The 17,701-nt window shown below is 34.4% G+C and overlaps 1 long non-coding RNA gene and 1 pseudogene across 1 annotated transcript; both read left to right on the forward strand.

Moving 5' to 3' along the window:
- LOC109831375 lies at positions 726–11,330 on the forward strand (annotated as a pseudogene).
- On the forward strand, positions 11,412–17,485 carry LOC109831721. Its single transcript, XR_002244531.1, has 5 exons — positions 11,412–11,483; positions 11,734–12,313; positions 13,279–13,656; positions 14,522–14,684; positions 17,039–17,485. It is a non-coding gene; the product is annotated as an uncharacterized LOC109831721 (long non-coding RNA).

Raw genomic sequence — 17,701 nt, forward strand, 5'->3', positions numbered from 1 at the left:
CTCCTTGGTGAGACGGGAATTCTTATTGCGATCTGACTCTCTTGTTGTGCTGCCGAAGTGCTGCCGAAATTTCCGCTGCGCGCAACAAATCCAACCTAAGATCGCTGGCCGCAGAGCATGCCTACCCAATCATCCTGCAAACTTCAATGGGTGCATATTTGCTAATTTATCCCTATAAATTTTTTATGTGTTCAAAGAAAAGATATAAAAATCCAACGTGTGAGAATGGAGGGGTAAAATAGCAAACACACAGATTTGGGGATAAATCTGCAAATATGATAATTCTGGGGTATATAGGTTAAAAAGAAGGACAAAATTTGAAAATAGACCCATTTTGACAAATAATTACAAATTTTGACCTATTTGAAACTTATTTGTCAAAATAGATCCAGTTTTAGCCATCTACCTGAAACTGGGTCGGTTTTGACAAAAAAACTCTAAAACTTCACGGGACTTGAAGTCTCGTGAAGTTACGCAGCTTAATTAACTGCCTGCTAAACTTAACATGAAGTTTCAGAGAATTTTTTATGAAAATTAACCTAGTTTCAGCCCATGACTAACACTGGATCGATTTTCACAAATAACGTCAGAATAAATCGAAATTTGTAATTAATTTTGTAAATAGGTTTATTTTCAAATTTTGTCCTAAAAAGAAACCTTTCTCAAATGGACCCAAAACCCTCTCTAAATTCCCTCTCTTCAATGGCTACACACTTCGAATCTGAAACAGCTCCATCTCCTTTTTCAAAAACCCAGCAAGAATTAAACTTTGGAAGAAGAGGAAGAAGAAATTGTGGGCTTTTCATGGCTTCTGCTGTTCCTGCAGATCAGCAGATCGACGGAGCATCGAACCAAGTGGCCGGCGACTCCTCCATCCGTCTTACCATTTGAGGTGTAAAGTTTGATTCTTTTTGGAGTTTTCTTTTACTTGTTCTGGTAAATTTTGAGCAGCTATGCAATTTTAGTTTGTTATTGGTCGTTTTTTGTGAACAATTTGGTTAGAAATATTTGTAGTTTCTTTGAGAAATTGGAATATCTGACGTGCCCATTTAAAGAAAATAATTTGTTTTAGTTTATCAGTACTGGTTTTTGTGAACGTATGAGTTTGTGTGCAGAGTATGAGGCGCATATTAGTTTTGGGCGTTGGGGAATGAATGTTATGAGAGTTTGTCACTTAGAAACTAAGAAATTCGCTTCTTTTAATAAAAAGTTGAGAACTTTAGTTGCATTTATGGTGTTTGATGGTAATCCACGTCGACATCACTGTGTAATGTGAGCAACATTACGGTCATGAAGTTTGGGATTCCTTCCATTGATCGAGTTCCCTGATATGATGATTTAAGGAAATTTTACTTTAACTTCTTAGTACTTTGTTTTCCTGAAAGTTTGGACTTTTGGTTAGCATGTGTTTGCTAGTCTTGGGCATTGGGGGAATGAATATTAATTGAGTTTATGGGTAAAAAAAAGATAGGATAAATTTTGAAAACCATCCTATTTACAAAAAAAAATCGCAAATTCTGACCTATTCTAAAAAATTTTGTCAAAACCGACTTAGTTTCAGCCGTCTGGCTGAAACTGGGTCGGTTTTGACAAAATATGTTCTGAAACTTCACGGGACTTCAAGTCCCGTGAAGTTTTGTAATGTAAAAAACTTTACGGGACTTGAAGTCCTGTGAAATTTTGGAAGATTTTTCTTCAAAACCGACTCAGTTTCAGCCCGATGGCTGAAACCGGGTCGGTTTTCACAAATATTATGTGAATGAGTCGATTTTTGCAATTATTTTCTTAAATAGGATGGTTTTCAAAATTTGTCCAAAAAGATAGGTAGGATTCTGCTAGATAGAAATTTATGAGGTACTCATTTGCGGAAACTGGTTTCTTTTTAGCTTCTTAGTGCTTGTTTTGGTAAAAAGTGGGGACTTTATCTTAATAAAAAGAATAAACGTAGTTGTGGTCTAAATTTAATCCTCTCGTATGCACACAAGTTTGCACTAAAAGCTGTTTAAATATAGCAGTTAATAACTATTAAAGATTAGGTATTTTTCGTATAAAAGAACTTAATAGATGAGGGGGTTTGGGTTGCTTGTAATTTATTCTAGTTTCATTTGTTTACTGAGTTTGGAATCTCTTTGACAAATAGGACTGTGTTTGGCAACTGCCCTTTAAATGGAATGGAATTAGCCAGGATTGTTTCTTGTTTTGTTAGTTTAAATTTCAGGATTGTTCCTTGTTTTGTTTAAGTTTTGGCCTTTAACCAGAACGAACTAGGCTAAGGCCAAAATTGAATTAAGGGGGAGTTACCAAACTCAGCCTTCTGAAAATAAATTATATTAGATTCTTAGTGCTTGTTTTGGTGAAAGTTTGAACTTTTGGTTAGAATGTAGGAACTTTAGTTGCACAGAGGGTGTTTGATGGTACTCTTCATTGACAACATCATGTAATGTGATTTTGTCGTTGGCCATTTTGTCAACAATTTGGTTAGAAGGTTGGAATTTCTTTGGCAAATAGAATCCATCTTGAATTCTGAGATTCAAAATTCCAACTTTGTTATATTTCTGAAGTTGTTTTTATTGTTATAAAGTTGAGAACTTTAGTTACATGTCAGCATTGTGTAATGTGAGTTTGTCATTGATCATTTTCTCAAAATTCAGCTAGAGAGTTTGGAATTTCTTTGATAAAATTGATTTCTTTGATGTGATGATTTAAGGAAAATAATTATTTATTGCCTTTATTTAATGCCAATCAGGTTTAACTTCTAGTATTATTATTTGGTAGGTCTTATCCACACGCTTTGTAATAGAGCTGGTGATTGGGTCGGGATAGGCCAACCCGGGCCAGACCCGCTAGTTTCGAGCTAATCCGGACCGGGTCGATCCGGGTCAATCTTGAGTTCGGTTTGAGCCAAAGCTTGGATATCTGGGCTGGGAACACAATACAACCTGACCCACTGACCCGACTCGAGTCGGGCCGGGTTGGTCAACCGAGCCCAATACTTTTTCTTTTATTTTCTTCCTTCTATCTTTTGACTTTTTTAAAACTTGATCTAGATGAATTTTGACCAATTCGTAGCAATTTTGTTGCATCTTGAGGAAGGTTTTGGACTCGACCTACCCAATTTTTTTCTTGAAAAACATTCACATTTGACTTTCTTATTATTATTTAGATTACTAAATAGTTACTAAATTCAGTTACTAATAGCTAATTTACTTTACTAAAAACTAATGCTATTATAGAGAATGAGTGTGAGTTATGTTTTGGGCCCAGATTCGATCCAAGCTGGGTTGGGTTTGAGGGTTGGGTTCGAGCTTAGGACTGGGTTTCGGAAATAGATCCGTACCAACCCACTTTGAGATTGAGCCAAGCCAAAACCCGGTCCGAATTCTACCGGGCTGGGTCAAAACCGACCCGAAACGGGCTGGTTTAGTATGGGTTGTGGGTCAACCCAGCCCAATCACCACCCTACCCTTAGAAGAAAATCTGAAGACATCATCAAGCTTGATTCAACAACTACTAAGCCTTTATCTCAAATGTTTAGGGTCGGCTACATGAATCCTATTTTTTCATTTCATTCTGTTGCGGGTCATTTCCTCCATTACATTAGTCTTAATCATATCATTCTTAATTGCTTTTGACCAAATCATTCTAGGTCTCCCTCTAGATCTCCTAGCAGTATTAACTCTAATATTATCATTTTTTCTAATTGGTGCACTAAGGGGTCTCCTTTGTACATAACCAAACCATCTTAATCTATTCTCTTTCATTTTATCTTTAATAGGTGCAACCTCTAATTTACTACGGATGCATTTATTTGTTTATCATATCTTTTAATGTATACCCACAAGACTATCGCAACATTTTCATTTCTGCTACATATTTTTTAAACATGTTATTTTTTAATATCCCAACATTCTGACCCATAAAGCATAGGTGGTCTTATGACCATCCTATAGAATTTTTCCTTTAGTTTTATTGGTATTCTACGATCACATAAGACTCCCGAAGTACTTCTCCATTTTAACCATTCTGATTTGATTCGATGCACAACATCATCCTCTATCTCGCCATCATGCTTAATGATTGATCCTAAATAGCAAAAATAATTAGTTTTTTTTGTATTTTTGGCCATCAATATGTACCATAGGCTCTCTTTCGTTCCTACTTTTACTAAAAATGCATTCCATATATTCTGTTTTTGTTCTACTAATTCTAAAACCTTTAGACTCAAGAGCTTGTCTTCATCTTTCTACTTTAGAAATAATACATCTTCTAGTTTCATCAACTAATACTATATCATTAGTAAATAATATACACCATGAAATTTTATTCTGAATGTGCTTAGTAAGTTGATCCATAACTAATACAAAAAGATAAGGACTTAAAGCTGATATTTGGTGTAAACCAATGGTAGTAAAAAATAGTTTAGTCTCTCATTCATTAGTTCTTACTCTAGTTGTTACTCGATTATACATATATTTAATCACATCAATATATATACTAGATACATGTTTTTTTTTCTAACACCCACCACATTACCTCTCTAAGTACTCTATCATAGGCTTTTTCTATATCGATAAAAACCATATGTAGATCCATTCTCTTCTCTCTATATCTCTCCATCAATCGTCTCAAAATATGTATAGGTTCCATAGTTAACCTCCCAGACAAAACCAAATTGATTTTTATATATACATATCTCTTTTCTTAGTCTTTGCTCAATTACCCTCTCCCAAAGTTTCATAGTATGACTCATGAGTTTTATACCTCGATAATTTGAACAACTTTGTATCTCCCCTTTATTCTTATATATCAGTATCAAAATACTAATCCTTCACTCATCCGACATTATTTCTGTCTCGATAATCTTATTAAATAGTTTAGTTAACCATTCTAAGGTTATATCTCCAAGACATTTTCAAACTTCAATAGGGATATCGTCCGGTCCTACGATTCGTCCACTTCTTATTTTTTATAGAGCATCTTTAACCTCGCTAATTTTAACTTTACGACAATATCTATAGTTCCTATTATTCACTATATGGTCAAAATCTCTATTTTGCTCACTTGTTTGATTATCATTAAACAATTGATAAAAGTAACCCCTCCACCTCCCTTTTATTTCCCCGCCGGTCACTAAAACTCTTTGATCCTCACTTTTAATACACCTAATATTACCCAAATCTCTACTCTTCCTTTCTCTAATCTTAGCAAACTTATATATATCTTTCTCTCCCTCCTTAGATTCTAACTTCTTATAAAAAATTTCATAAGAACGGCTCACCATTCATCTGCAAAGTTTCAATTTTGATGCCAAATCTCAAATATCATGCTTAGGTTCTTGCTGAGATCGTGAAATTCTCTCAAAAGAACAGCCTGAAAGGATCTAAAGGAGGGTGGAAAGAGTTTTTGGATTCTCACGACCAGAAATTTGGCTCTGGGTTAAGCGATCCATCGAAAAGGTCTGCTGATGTGTTGATTGCGTTTCTGCTAACGTTCACCAAAAAAGATTGCAAGGTAGTTAAAATTGTGCTTTGTCCATGAGTTATTCGGTACAATTTGTGTGCTAATCTTTTTTTTTTTGTTGTATATTTGTTTTAGTTCCTTAGTAAAATGATAAAGCGGCGGAGTGATCGTGCGGAGATGGAGAGGTTTGTTAAAGAGTTTCCTGATCAGGAAACCCCGGAACAGGTAGGACATTGGGCTTTGTTCTTACATTGAGCATATTTAGATTGTTTTTCTTAGTTAAAGGTATCTTTGTTGTCTAGTACTGAGAATGTTATGATGATCTAGTAGGTACACTGAAAGATAGGATAATAAATGAGTGAAGTTGTAGGAGATTAGAGGTTTTGCACTTGTCGATGATAAAATGAGAGAGAATTGAATGAGATGGTTTGGTCATATATAACGGAGTCCACTAAAAGACACTAGTTTTCGAATAAGTGATAAGATTATAGTTATTGGTGCAAAAAAGATTAGTGTTAGATGTGAAAAATTGCATGGAAGTAATTAACAAGGATATGGTAATAATGAACTTAATGAAGAAGATTACCCAAGTAGAAATGAACGGAAGAATGAGATTCAAGTAGCAGACTCCATATATTTGGGGTTAAGCCTTTGTCGTTGTTTGTCCACTATTTCTTCTTTTTGTGTAAAGACTAGATGCCAAATGGTAGCTATTACACAACATTATGTTTATCTCAAGCATATGCTTGGTTGATGTTGTTGCCTTATTATTACCATCGACTAGATTATTGAAAGATGGTTGACTAAGCTGCAACAATACTACTAGCAAATAGTTGGTTGACTTGAATTCGGTGGATTTCGTAATTTTTACTGGAGAAATGTGGTGAAGCTTTGTTGGCATTGTGGACATGATATGTTGATGCGTTCTAAGTTTTTGTTGACCATGACGAAAGAAACCAAATTAGGTTGAAAGGTCGAGATAAATCATGTCTATTTTTTTTATAGAGGTAATAGAACTTATAGCTAATATCTCTATACGAAGCATTTTCTTTTTATGTAAAGAACCATAGTAGGTTGGATTTGACTTGGTTTGGATTTGATATTTGCTTATCAGGTTAATCTTGAACTCAATTCTAACAGAACTAGATTTATTAACTCGTACCAACTCTACTTACAAGTTTATGAGTGATTTGTGCAAAGTCGATAATAGCTATAGGATAGAATATATAGCTAAATAGGACCAAAAATTGTCTTTTGTTGTGTTTATGTTTCTTAGCAACAACAACAACAACCAAGCGTTTATCCCAAATGTTTGGGGTCGGTTACGTGAATCATATTTTTTTATTCTATTCTGTTACGGGTCATTTCCTCCGTTACGTTAGTCTTAATCATATCCGTTTTAATTACTTCTGATCAAGTCATTCTAGGTCGACCTCTAGATCTTCTAGCCTCATTAACTCTTAACATTATCACTTTTCCTAATCGGTCTTTACACAAAAAGTTAGTTTACAACTAATGCAAAAAGATAAGGACTTGAAACCGACCCTTGGTGTAAACCTATGGTAACAGGAAATAGTTTAGTCTCTCTTTCATTAGTTCTTACTCTAGTTGTTCCTCTATTATACATATATTTAATCACATCAATATATATACTAGATACATGTTTTTTTTTCTAACACCCACCACATTACCTCTCTAAGTACTCTATCATAGGCTTTTTCTATATCGATAAAAACCATATGTAGATCCATTCTCTTCTCTCTATATCTCTCCATCAATCGTCTCAAAATATGTATAGGTTCCATAGTTAACCTCCCAGACAAAACCAAATTGATTTTTATATATACATATCTCTTTTCTTAGTCTTTGCTCAATTACCCTCTCCCAAAGTTTCATAGTATGACTCATGAGTTTTATACCTCGATAATTTGAACAACTTTGTATCTCCCCTTTATTCTTATATATCAGTATCAAAATACTAATCCTTCACTCATCCGACATTATTTCTGTCTCGATAATCTTATTAAATAGTTTAGTTAACCATTCTAAGGTTATATCTCCAAGACATTTTCAAACTTCAATAGGGATATCGTCCGGTCCTACGATTCGTCCACTTCTTATTTTTTATAGAGCATCTTTAACCTCGCTAATTTTAACTTTACGACAATATCTATAGTTCCTATTATTCACTATATGGTCAAAATCTCTATTTTGCTCACTTGTTTGATTATCATTAAACAATTGATAAAAGTAACCCCTCCACCTCCCTTTTATTTCCCCGCCGGTCACTAAAACTCTTTGATCCTCACTTTTAATACACCTAATATTACCCAAATCTCTACTCTTCCTTTCTCTAATCTTAGCAAGCTTATATATCTCTCTCTTCCTCCTTAGATTTTAACTTCTTATAATAATTTTCATAAGCTTTGTATTTATTCTCAATAACCGTTCTTTTTATTTCCTTCCTTACTAGTTTATATTTTTCTAAGTTTTCCCTACTCCTACACTTTTACCACTCTTTATATAAAGTTTTTTCTCTCTAATAACCTTTTGCACACTCTCATTCCACCACCAACTCTCATTACCGTCTAATCTACAAACTTTAGATTCTTTTAGGATATCTTTAACCACTTTCCTAATACAAGAAGACATGTTATTCCACATAATATTAGTCTCATTATCTATGTTCCATATATCTTGTTTCATTATCTTATCTTTAAAATGAATTAAATTCTCTCCTTTTAAATTTCACTATTTACTTCTTAGTCTTTTGTTCACGTTAGTTTTTCTATTCCACTGTTTAATAGATTTGTCTAAGACCATCAATCCATGTTGTGTACTTAAACTCTCCTGGTATAACTTTACAATCCTTGCATATTAACTCATCCGCCATTCTAGTAAGAAAAAAGTCTATTTGACTATTATTAAAACAACTTTTAAAGGTTATTAAGTGTTCATCCCTTTTTCCAAAAAGTGTATTTGCTATTATCAAATCATACGATATTGCAAACTCTAGAATAGATTTACCTATATCGTTCTTATCTCCATACCCGAAACCTCCATGTATCCTCTCATATCCGTTATTATCCTTACCAACATGTCATTAAGATCCCATCCTATAAGTAATTTCTCTCCAAATGAGATTCTTTGTACTAATTCATCTAATCTATCCCAAAATTTCCTTGTAGTACTCTCGGGCAAGCCTATTTGTGGTGCATAAGTACTAATAATATTAATAACCTCTGCATCTAAGATAACTTTTATTAGTATTATTCTATCTCCAACTCTTCTTACATCTACAACACTTATTATTATTATATTATCTACAAGAACTCCCACTTCATTCTAATTTTTCTCTTTTCCCGTGTACCAAAGTTTATATCCGGTCTTTTCAATTTCTCTAGATTTTTCACCTATCCATTTAGTTTCTTGTAAACAAATTATATTTATCTTTGTTCTAATCATGACATCCACTAATTTCATTGTCTTTTCGGTAAGTATACCTATATTTCAAGTAGCTAATCTAATTCTGTTTTCTTGTAAAAGTCTCCTACCATTTTCCCTCTTAGACCGTTCTAGTCTATGCCTAATACTATTAGGTATCCTATTAGAGTATTGTAGATTCTTAGAACACTCTTACCTACTAGTTATTACATCGGGGTGACATCAATGTAATGCGTCGCTTCCGGGTGACGCCCTAGCAAACAACCATTGCTTACTTATCATTGCATCAGGGTGAGATCGATGCAACGCGTCGTGGTGGGGACGGCCCAACGAGTATATAATAGGATTCATTTTATATGTGGATCCGACTATGTTTTACACTGGTTGTCGGTTACCTAACACAACCCTCCTCCTTTATCCTGGTTTGGACAGACAGTGCTGATAGACAGCACTGGCGGAGTTATCATCAAGCTTGATGCAAATGAAAATCCATATGGTCCCTCTCCAGAGGCAAGTTGTAATAGCTTAAATCATAGATGCAAATTTTAATGCTGCCAACAATTAGTATATATCGCTCAGTTGGTTTCATTTTGTTATATTCATCTTCATGCACATACCTGGTAAATTATAATTAGAAATTAATTAAATTTCCGCAATGACAAATAACTAACTCTTGCCTAAGCTTAGTGTAATAGTAAAATCTTATACTACACTGACAGATTGACCAGCTTAATAACTAACTCTTGCCTAAGCTTAGTGTAATAGTAAAATCTTATACTACACTGACAGATTGACCAGCTTCTGAATTTTCATGAAGAACGTCTGAATATAATAGTAAAATCTTATACTACACTGACAGATTGACCAGCTTCTGAATTTTCATGAAGAACGTCTGAATATTTGCATGTTGGGTTGCAACTAATTCTACATGTTGATAAAATCATTTCTTGAATCAAAGGAGTATAACTGTGGTGTTAGTAGCTTTTATTTCCGGCTCCCGAAATTTAAATACTTACAGGACCTGCCCTTGTTGGTCTCCATCTCTCTGTTGAGAGCTACCAAATTCCAATATTACATTTTAATACATAAATGTGTTTTGTCGCACACAAAGAGGATAGAGTTAGAAAATATGAGAATTTCTAAATTTCTTTTTGAAATCTTAAAGGTTAATGAAGCTTTGTGGGCATTAAAATTTCCTTATGTTTACCCTGATCCTGAAAGTCATTGATTGCATGCTGCTCTTGCAAAAAATTCAGGACTTGAATCTGATTATATACTTGCTGGTTGTAGAGCAGATGAACTTAGTGATCTAATTATGAGGTTAAAGCATGGATTCTCCTGATTCTATTTAAGCCATATTCCATTACTATCCTGCACATCATGCATCAAGTATATTGATGTTTATCTTAGTGGTCTTACACAGATGTGTGCTTCATCTTGGTGACAAGATTTTTGACTGTCCACCAACATTTACTATGTACGAGTTTGATGAAGCTGTGAATGGAGCACTGGTCATCAAAGGTACTTAGTTGGTTTCCTTTTAACCTGCTTCTTCTTTTGGAGAAAAAGGAAATGATTTAAAGTGAAACACAATGGGACTTTTGCTTCATCATTCTTCTAAATTAAAGGAAAAAGAAAAAGTAGGGTCATCTGGTCCAATTAAATTGTTACCAGTTTTGACAGTCCATATGTTTCCATTGTGTTGCAGTTCCAAGATTATCAGATTTTTCTTTGGACGTTTCTTGTGTTGTTGAAGTTGTCAAACTGGAAAAACCAAAATGCATTTTCCTTACATCTACAAATAATCCAGATGGAAGGTAAATTCCCAATCCATTCGACAGCTCATCCTTTTTTCTAACTGTGATTATATTTTAGCATGTTGTTATAGAAAAAAGTTGAGCTATTCATACTGGTGTTCTAGTTATAGTTGATCACTTGTTATTTATTCAAAACTGCAGCCATTTCCTTTGTGATTCTGCTTCGAGCATGGGTCTACCTTGTCTGATATCAATTGATTGCTATCACATTCTTACAGTATAATCAGTGATGAAGATCTCCTAAAGATTCTTAGCGCCCCAGTATTGGTTGTGCTGGATGAAGCTTACATAGAAGTCTTTGGTATAAAGTCAAGGATGGACTGGGAAAGAAGCATGACAATTTGATTGTCCTTCGGACATTTAGTAACGAGCAGGTTAATTAGCATCTTCAGCCATTTTCCATATGTATGAGAATGTGATACTTTGTGCTTCAAATCAAGTGCATTTTGAATCCAATTATTCTATATAAGTCTATTTATCTTATACTCTTTGGCATCTCTTTATGCTTAATGATTGTTAAAAGTTTGATTATTTAATTTATAGGCAGCTCTTATTATCGAACATGCCTTTCAAATAGGTTTCCTGGTTTCCTTTGCGCTTCAGATATGAACTCTAAACATCATAGTGAATCTTATCATATTCCTCCTTCAATGTCTTCGCTTAGATCCCTAGTCTATAATAAATTGGATGCTTTATCCTTTATCCATGAGTAACTATATCATGAGAATCTGCTGTTTTACTACCTGCCAACCATCCCTTTAGGTTTGGTAGTGGGTGATTATTTAATTTATAGGCAGCTCTTATTATCGAACATGCCTTTCAAATAGGTTTCCTGGTTTCCTTTGCGCTTCAGATATGAACTCTAAACATCATAGTGAATCTTATCATATTCCTCCTTCAATGTCTTCGCTTAGATCCCTAGTCTATAATAAATTGGATGCTTTATCCTTTATCCATGAGTAACTATATCATGAGAATCTGCTGTTTTACTACCTGCCAACCATCCCTTTAGGTTTGGTAGTGGGTTTGAGGAGGGAAGGTGAGGTGCAATTAGGTGAAGGGATGGACATTCCTTCGAGCCTTCATGTTTGGTTGGAGAGAGAGTGAAGGGAGGTGGACCTTTTTGTAGTTCACTTTCTCTCTCCTCTTGTGTCCTCTGTGATCCCAATTTGAGGGATTCTCTCTCTAGATTTCTAGTTCATTTTGCATTAGCTCACCTCACCGGCTCACCCCACATCACCCGCTCACCCTGCCTCACCTTCCCCTCTAAATACCCTCTGCCAAAGGGGATTTTAGTTTTGTCCCTCACTTCACCCTACCTCCCCCATACCAAACCAAACCTTAGTTTGGCTAGTATCTAGCATATATCTACTTTTTTTTGTCTTTTTGTCAGAAATTTAATTTTCTAATAGTTAGGGTGTTGACATCAGGTCGTAGCAACATGAATTTGGTAATCGTTCCTCAGAACCTTCTGATCTGGGCCTGTGCCCGACAGAGGGCATAACTTTTTTCTTCATGTTACGTTTATGTGGCTCTCTTCATGGAGAACTCAATGTGCTTGTGGAAATTTAAAGGAGCAATTTTGACATAATGTAAGTATCTTGAAGCAAGTCAATGGCTTAAAAGTGGTCAATTCTTTTCCAAAAATTAAAAATAAATACACTGTTGCTCTTTTATGATTTTCGCAATTGCACTATATCCGTAGTGTGAGGGTCTTTCAATACCATTTGACATGAGTTCTGTTTGCTATCTCAACCTTCATCTCTGATCTCTTTCCTCTCGGTGAGAGTCAAAGTTCTCAATGAAGCGCTGCTTTCGTCATAACTCTTGGAAGCATCCATGAGCTTGAGCAAAAAAGAGTCAGATGCTTTGCTTAATTTAGAGTTAGATACTTTGCGTTCAGGTTTTTTCCGGACATTCTATGCCCGGGAAATTCCCTTCTCTGTATGAGAAGCTAACCTGTCTTCCAATATATTTTCCCCCTTAAGATCATCCTTTCCAGGATCGAGATTAGGAGAATGCTCTATCCTTTTTTTTGCCATTCACCGAAATAATTACTCCTGTAAGGCCCAGTTAGAATGTGATTTATAACCCTCAATCCTCAGCGGTCAGCGCAACTTTGGAGTTATGGTTTAGTTGCGGGGATTTTAAGATTGTGTCAGAGCAATTCAGCTTCAATCTTACTAGCCACGAATTTAAAGCGGATTTTAAAAAGGTTGATACCGCTGCGTGAGTCTAGGTTTTGGCCCGTAAGTGTAGTGGCAGGGACTTTAAGAGGCCCAACCATTCTTCTGTCACAGAAAAGCAGTCACAGGCTACAATGACACGGAGAACAAAAAACATTCTGTAAGAATCCTTGTTTATTGTGTATCCATATAATTTTTTATGGGAAGTAAATAACAAGTAAATTTCTTACAGATGACTACTTCATCTCATATCAAGTACATGATTATCTATAACATAATCTTCTAAACATGGTGATAGGCTGATAGTGCTTACTATTATGTTTCTATAAGATAAACTTAACAAATGTATGCTTCTGCTTCCACCTGAACAGGTTCAGCTGGACTTTGTGTTGGATATGGGGCATTTCCCCTTAGCATTATCTAATGTCTGTGGAGGGCAGAGCAACCATATAATGTGTCTGTTGCAGCTGAAGTTTCTGCTTGTGCTGCTTTACAGAACCCTGATTGTTTGGAGGTGCATTCACATAAGAATATGTTGTACTTCTTGTTTTTAGATGACTTTCTGTATTTAAGTTTACAATTTTATTTAGTTATGTATCACCCCTCATAAGGTGAAAATTTTTCTAGTACAAGAAAGAGTAAAGTTGTATCATCTTTTGAAGGAAGTGCCTTACTAGAAGCCACACCAAAGCTATTCTAATTTCATTCTCTGTGAGGTTACATCTGGAAAGGATGCTAAGAGATTAGAGGTAATTTATTTTCTCCAGGCTCATTATCGAAAAAGGTCCTCATCTTGGCATTGTGAAGTGACCTAACTGGAGCTTGCCTCACGTTTCTTTTATTCGCATTGCACCATAATCTTTTAAACATGTATTTCTATAGTTTTCAGCTTTAGTTAAATAGTATAAATTGCTTTCCTAATGATTATAGCAGCAGATTTGTACTGCTATCTGTTGCTCACTATGTTCAGGGTTTAAAAAAAAACTTCCAGTTCCATGAGGAGTTCCTGATTGTTTTGGACAGTGATAAAGTGGTAATTGGTCAAATCATGTTGATGCTGAAAATGTGAAGTACCTAAGTTACTCAAGTTAATACTTTTTTCCTTTGCATGAGTGATTCTTATTACCTTTTGTGCTTGTTGGAATTTATGTAGTGGTAGACTAACTTAGCAGAATGGAAGTCAAGAAATATATAAATAAATAAAATAAATATTTCTTGAAGAATCCTGAAGATCTGGTTTTCATAGGTAGCCAGGGTTTTGATTCATGATCATTTCATTTTACAATCTGTGGGGAGGGTAGCTGTTTTTTCTGTATCTCTTAGTTGTTAGAGTTTGACGATTATTGGGATGATGCTTTGATGCGTACATGATATCTTTTGTGTTATTTTCTTGCATAACGAATGTGAAGTAGTTTATCATCTTTAGATGATTCGATAAAAATCTGTACTAACTACTAAGATGCATGTATATCGATATAAGACTATATGAAATAGAAAGGTTTCATATCCAATAGCACATTTCATTTCATTGCTTCAATGTCTTCAAGGAGTACCATTTAAGGATGTTCATGTAACTGCATTTGCATCTCAACTAATATTAAAAATTTTGTTCAGGAACGTCTTTCACAAATGGGTATAATGATCCATCATTACGGCAACAAGGCGCTAAAGGGATATGCTCGAATCTCTGTTGGGAAGCCTGAGCATACCGATGCTTTAATTCAATGCCTCAAAACTCCTCTCATGCTAACAAATGAGCAAATGAATGGAATTTCTGGTAAGCATACAAGAAAGAGATTATTTTTTTCGGCCAAATTATCTAGGAACACACTGTATTACATTTTCTCGTATTTGTTATAGCAATTTGAAACCGATGAACTAATGTAATTTCTCTTTAGCTTTTACTATTCCATCTACTTTGTTAAAAAATATTATTAGTAATCTGTCTTTATCCTGCAAAAGTACTGAAACTGTGGCTTTCAGTATCTGCTTATTCTTTAGTAGTTTCATTACGGTTGAGCATGAGTAGAACAATTAACTTGATTATCACAACCTATAAAAGTATCAAAAATTTCATCCACCCTTCTACAAGAAGCAGTCATATATTTAACAAAAAGTGTCATATTTCTTTTAAAATCATCATAGTTTGTCATATTTCTGTTGTAATCTTCTCCAAATTTATATCTGTAGTATTTGCAATTCTACCAACATTCCAGATGTAGTACTTAAGTTCTACAAACCCAAATGGTCATATGATAGGGCCCATAGAATATGTAACCGTCTCATAAAAGGCAAATAGTATATAGGCGAGCCTGTGAATTTATACACATATATACCACCTATATGTATCTAAAAGATAAACACTGAAGCATCAAGTCAGATGAAGTTGGACATGCTCCTAGTGCTCTGACGGCGAAGAAAAAAAAAATGCAATCTTATGCATGGGACCAATGAGATATAAAGTTATTAATGCTCAACCACTAAATAATGTCCAATCTATTTTATTCAGATTGCAAATTAAAATTCTAATTCTCTTATAAACAATTCCTGTGTGTCCTGAAACCTGGTCTTGAATCTTTAATAATGATGAATGGATAACTATATGACATACCTTCCTAATATTAAGAGTTCTTCTCTTCATTCTAACTATCACTAGTGTACGCTTCATATACATGCCTGGTATTTGTAAATGCTTCAATATTGAAATTCGAGCATATGATTTTTATGGTTTTGCATCTCAGTAAGTACTTTCAAAGGATGTAAATGAGCGTTGCAAGGGTAATATAAGCCTTCCATAAATGGAAGCTAATTGGTTGCATATAATCTCTTTTTCTTTGTTCACCGTTTTTTCCGCTTAATGCCTTTGGAATTCTTGCACCCTTCTCTTTAGAGAGAGGTCATTTTTGTAACTTTGGGCTGGTTTTCTCAATTCAAATGTTACGTTTCAATACCAAATGAAGGCATGATCTCCTTGGTTTTAAAAAAAGGTCTTCTAACTTAGCTACTACTTTGTAATTTAAGAGTAGTCCGAAAAATTTAGCCAGGTGGTCTGAAATTGCTAAAAAAAATTCAGCAGAATCTAGAATGAATGAAATTAATAATTAATATTAAATTATAGCCTAGTTGTTATATCTATATACTAATCATTGTGGAATCAGCGATAGTCTAACGTTGTTAAGTGTTATATCCGTATATTAGTATCTGTAACACAAGGATACAATTTGTTGTGCCTGCATTCTAATATAGGAAGACATAAGCAAGTTGTATTTGTAATTTGTATATGAAACTAGTGATAGGCTAAGGGGGTGTTTGGTTCAATTTCTACAAATTATAGTAAATGTTTTCCACCCAAAATATGATTTCCTTATATTTCTTAAAAAAAATTATATGAAAATTTTTGAGAAGTCAAAAAGTACAAATTTTTTTTTTACTTCGCTTGTTTGGTTCAAAACAAGAAAATGGCCCATAACTTTATAAAAAATAGCAAGATTTCCTATAATTTGTAGAAATTGAACCAAACACCCTCTAAATTTATAGAAAAATATCAACTTTATAGAAAAGTGTCAATGTGTTGTCAGATTTCTGGGTGATTTTCGCTCATTTTGAGAGGAAATTGGTTTCTGTAAATTTTGTTAGTTTTTTGTACTTTACAGAAAACATTTCTGTAATTTTTTTTTTTGAACCAAACACAGTTTACGGAAATTTACAGAAATTTTTTAATTACAGAATTGCCATTGTCAGACATTTTGAGAATTTTTTTCTATAAAATTGTGCAACCAAACACCCCCTAAGTAACATATGGCATATTCTATCAAAGAAGAGTGTGTTATGAAGCTTTGGCATTTATTTGGTTAATTGTTACAGCCTCTCATGTGCCTCAGGAGGTATTTCATTTAAATATATTGAAGGCAGGTCGCTGAACTTTTAGTCTTACCAACCGTCCCATTATCATTTATAACGTAGATAGTTTGAATAATTTGCTAGTAGTACTAACTTATCTAATCATAGTTCTCTTTACCCAGCATTTTGAACAGTTCTAGATTTTTCATTAATTGGTATTGTAATACCTCATTCAAAGTTGCTTCCATCACTACCTAATAACTTGCGATATATGTCTTTTGTTTTGAACAGGCTCTCTCTTTTCTGATGAGATGTTAGGCCAGCAATTTCACCATACATTGATGTCAGCAATGCACGCGAGGAAGAAATAGTATCCCCTGATTCAGTGTTTTATTTTTTTTCCGGAATAATATATTTTACCCAGCATTGTAGTTAGTTCTAGATTTTCCATTAATTCACTGGATAACACCTTGTTCAAAATATTTTCCATCACTACCAAGTAATCTGCAGCATAGCAACTTCTTTCTGAGCATGTTGTTTTGGGCTTACTACCTCTGTAGTCTCGTTGTTGCGAAAAGACCCCCTGGGTCAACAATTTTCGACTCTTTTACCCTGGGTGAGATTTTGGCAGATATTGTCCCTGGTTGAAATTATTGAGCTTTAGGGTATAAGATCAAAAAAGAAGAAATTTTCTAAACAAACCCATCCATAAATTTTTTTTCTTAAAATAGAACCCCCTTGAGTTTTTTTTTTACAAAAAGCGACTCATTTTGTCTTAATTCGGTTTCTAAATAGTCGGGGTTGCCAACCCCGACTATTTAGTGCATAGAATGTTAGGGTTTAGGGTTATAATTGGGGGTTTACAACCTCTTAAATAGTCGGGTTGACAACCCCGACTATTTAGGAACCGGATTAAGATAAAATGAGTCTATTTTTGTAAATAAAACTCAATGG

The sequence above is a fragment of the Asparagus officinalis genome, chromosome 2 (assembly GCF_001876935.1).
Source record: "Asparagus officinalis chromosome 2, Aspof.V1, whole genome shotgun sequence".
Taxonomy (NCBI): Eukaryota; Viridiplantae; Streptophyta; class Magnoliopsida; order Asparagales; family Asparagaceae; genus Asparagus; species Asparagus officinalis.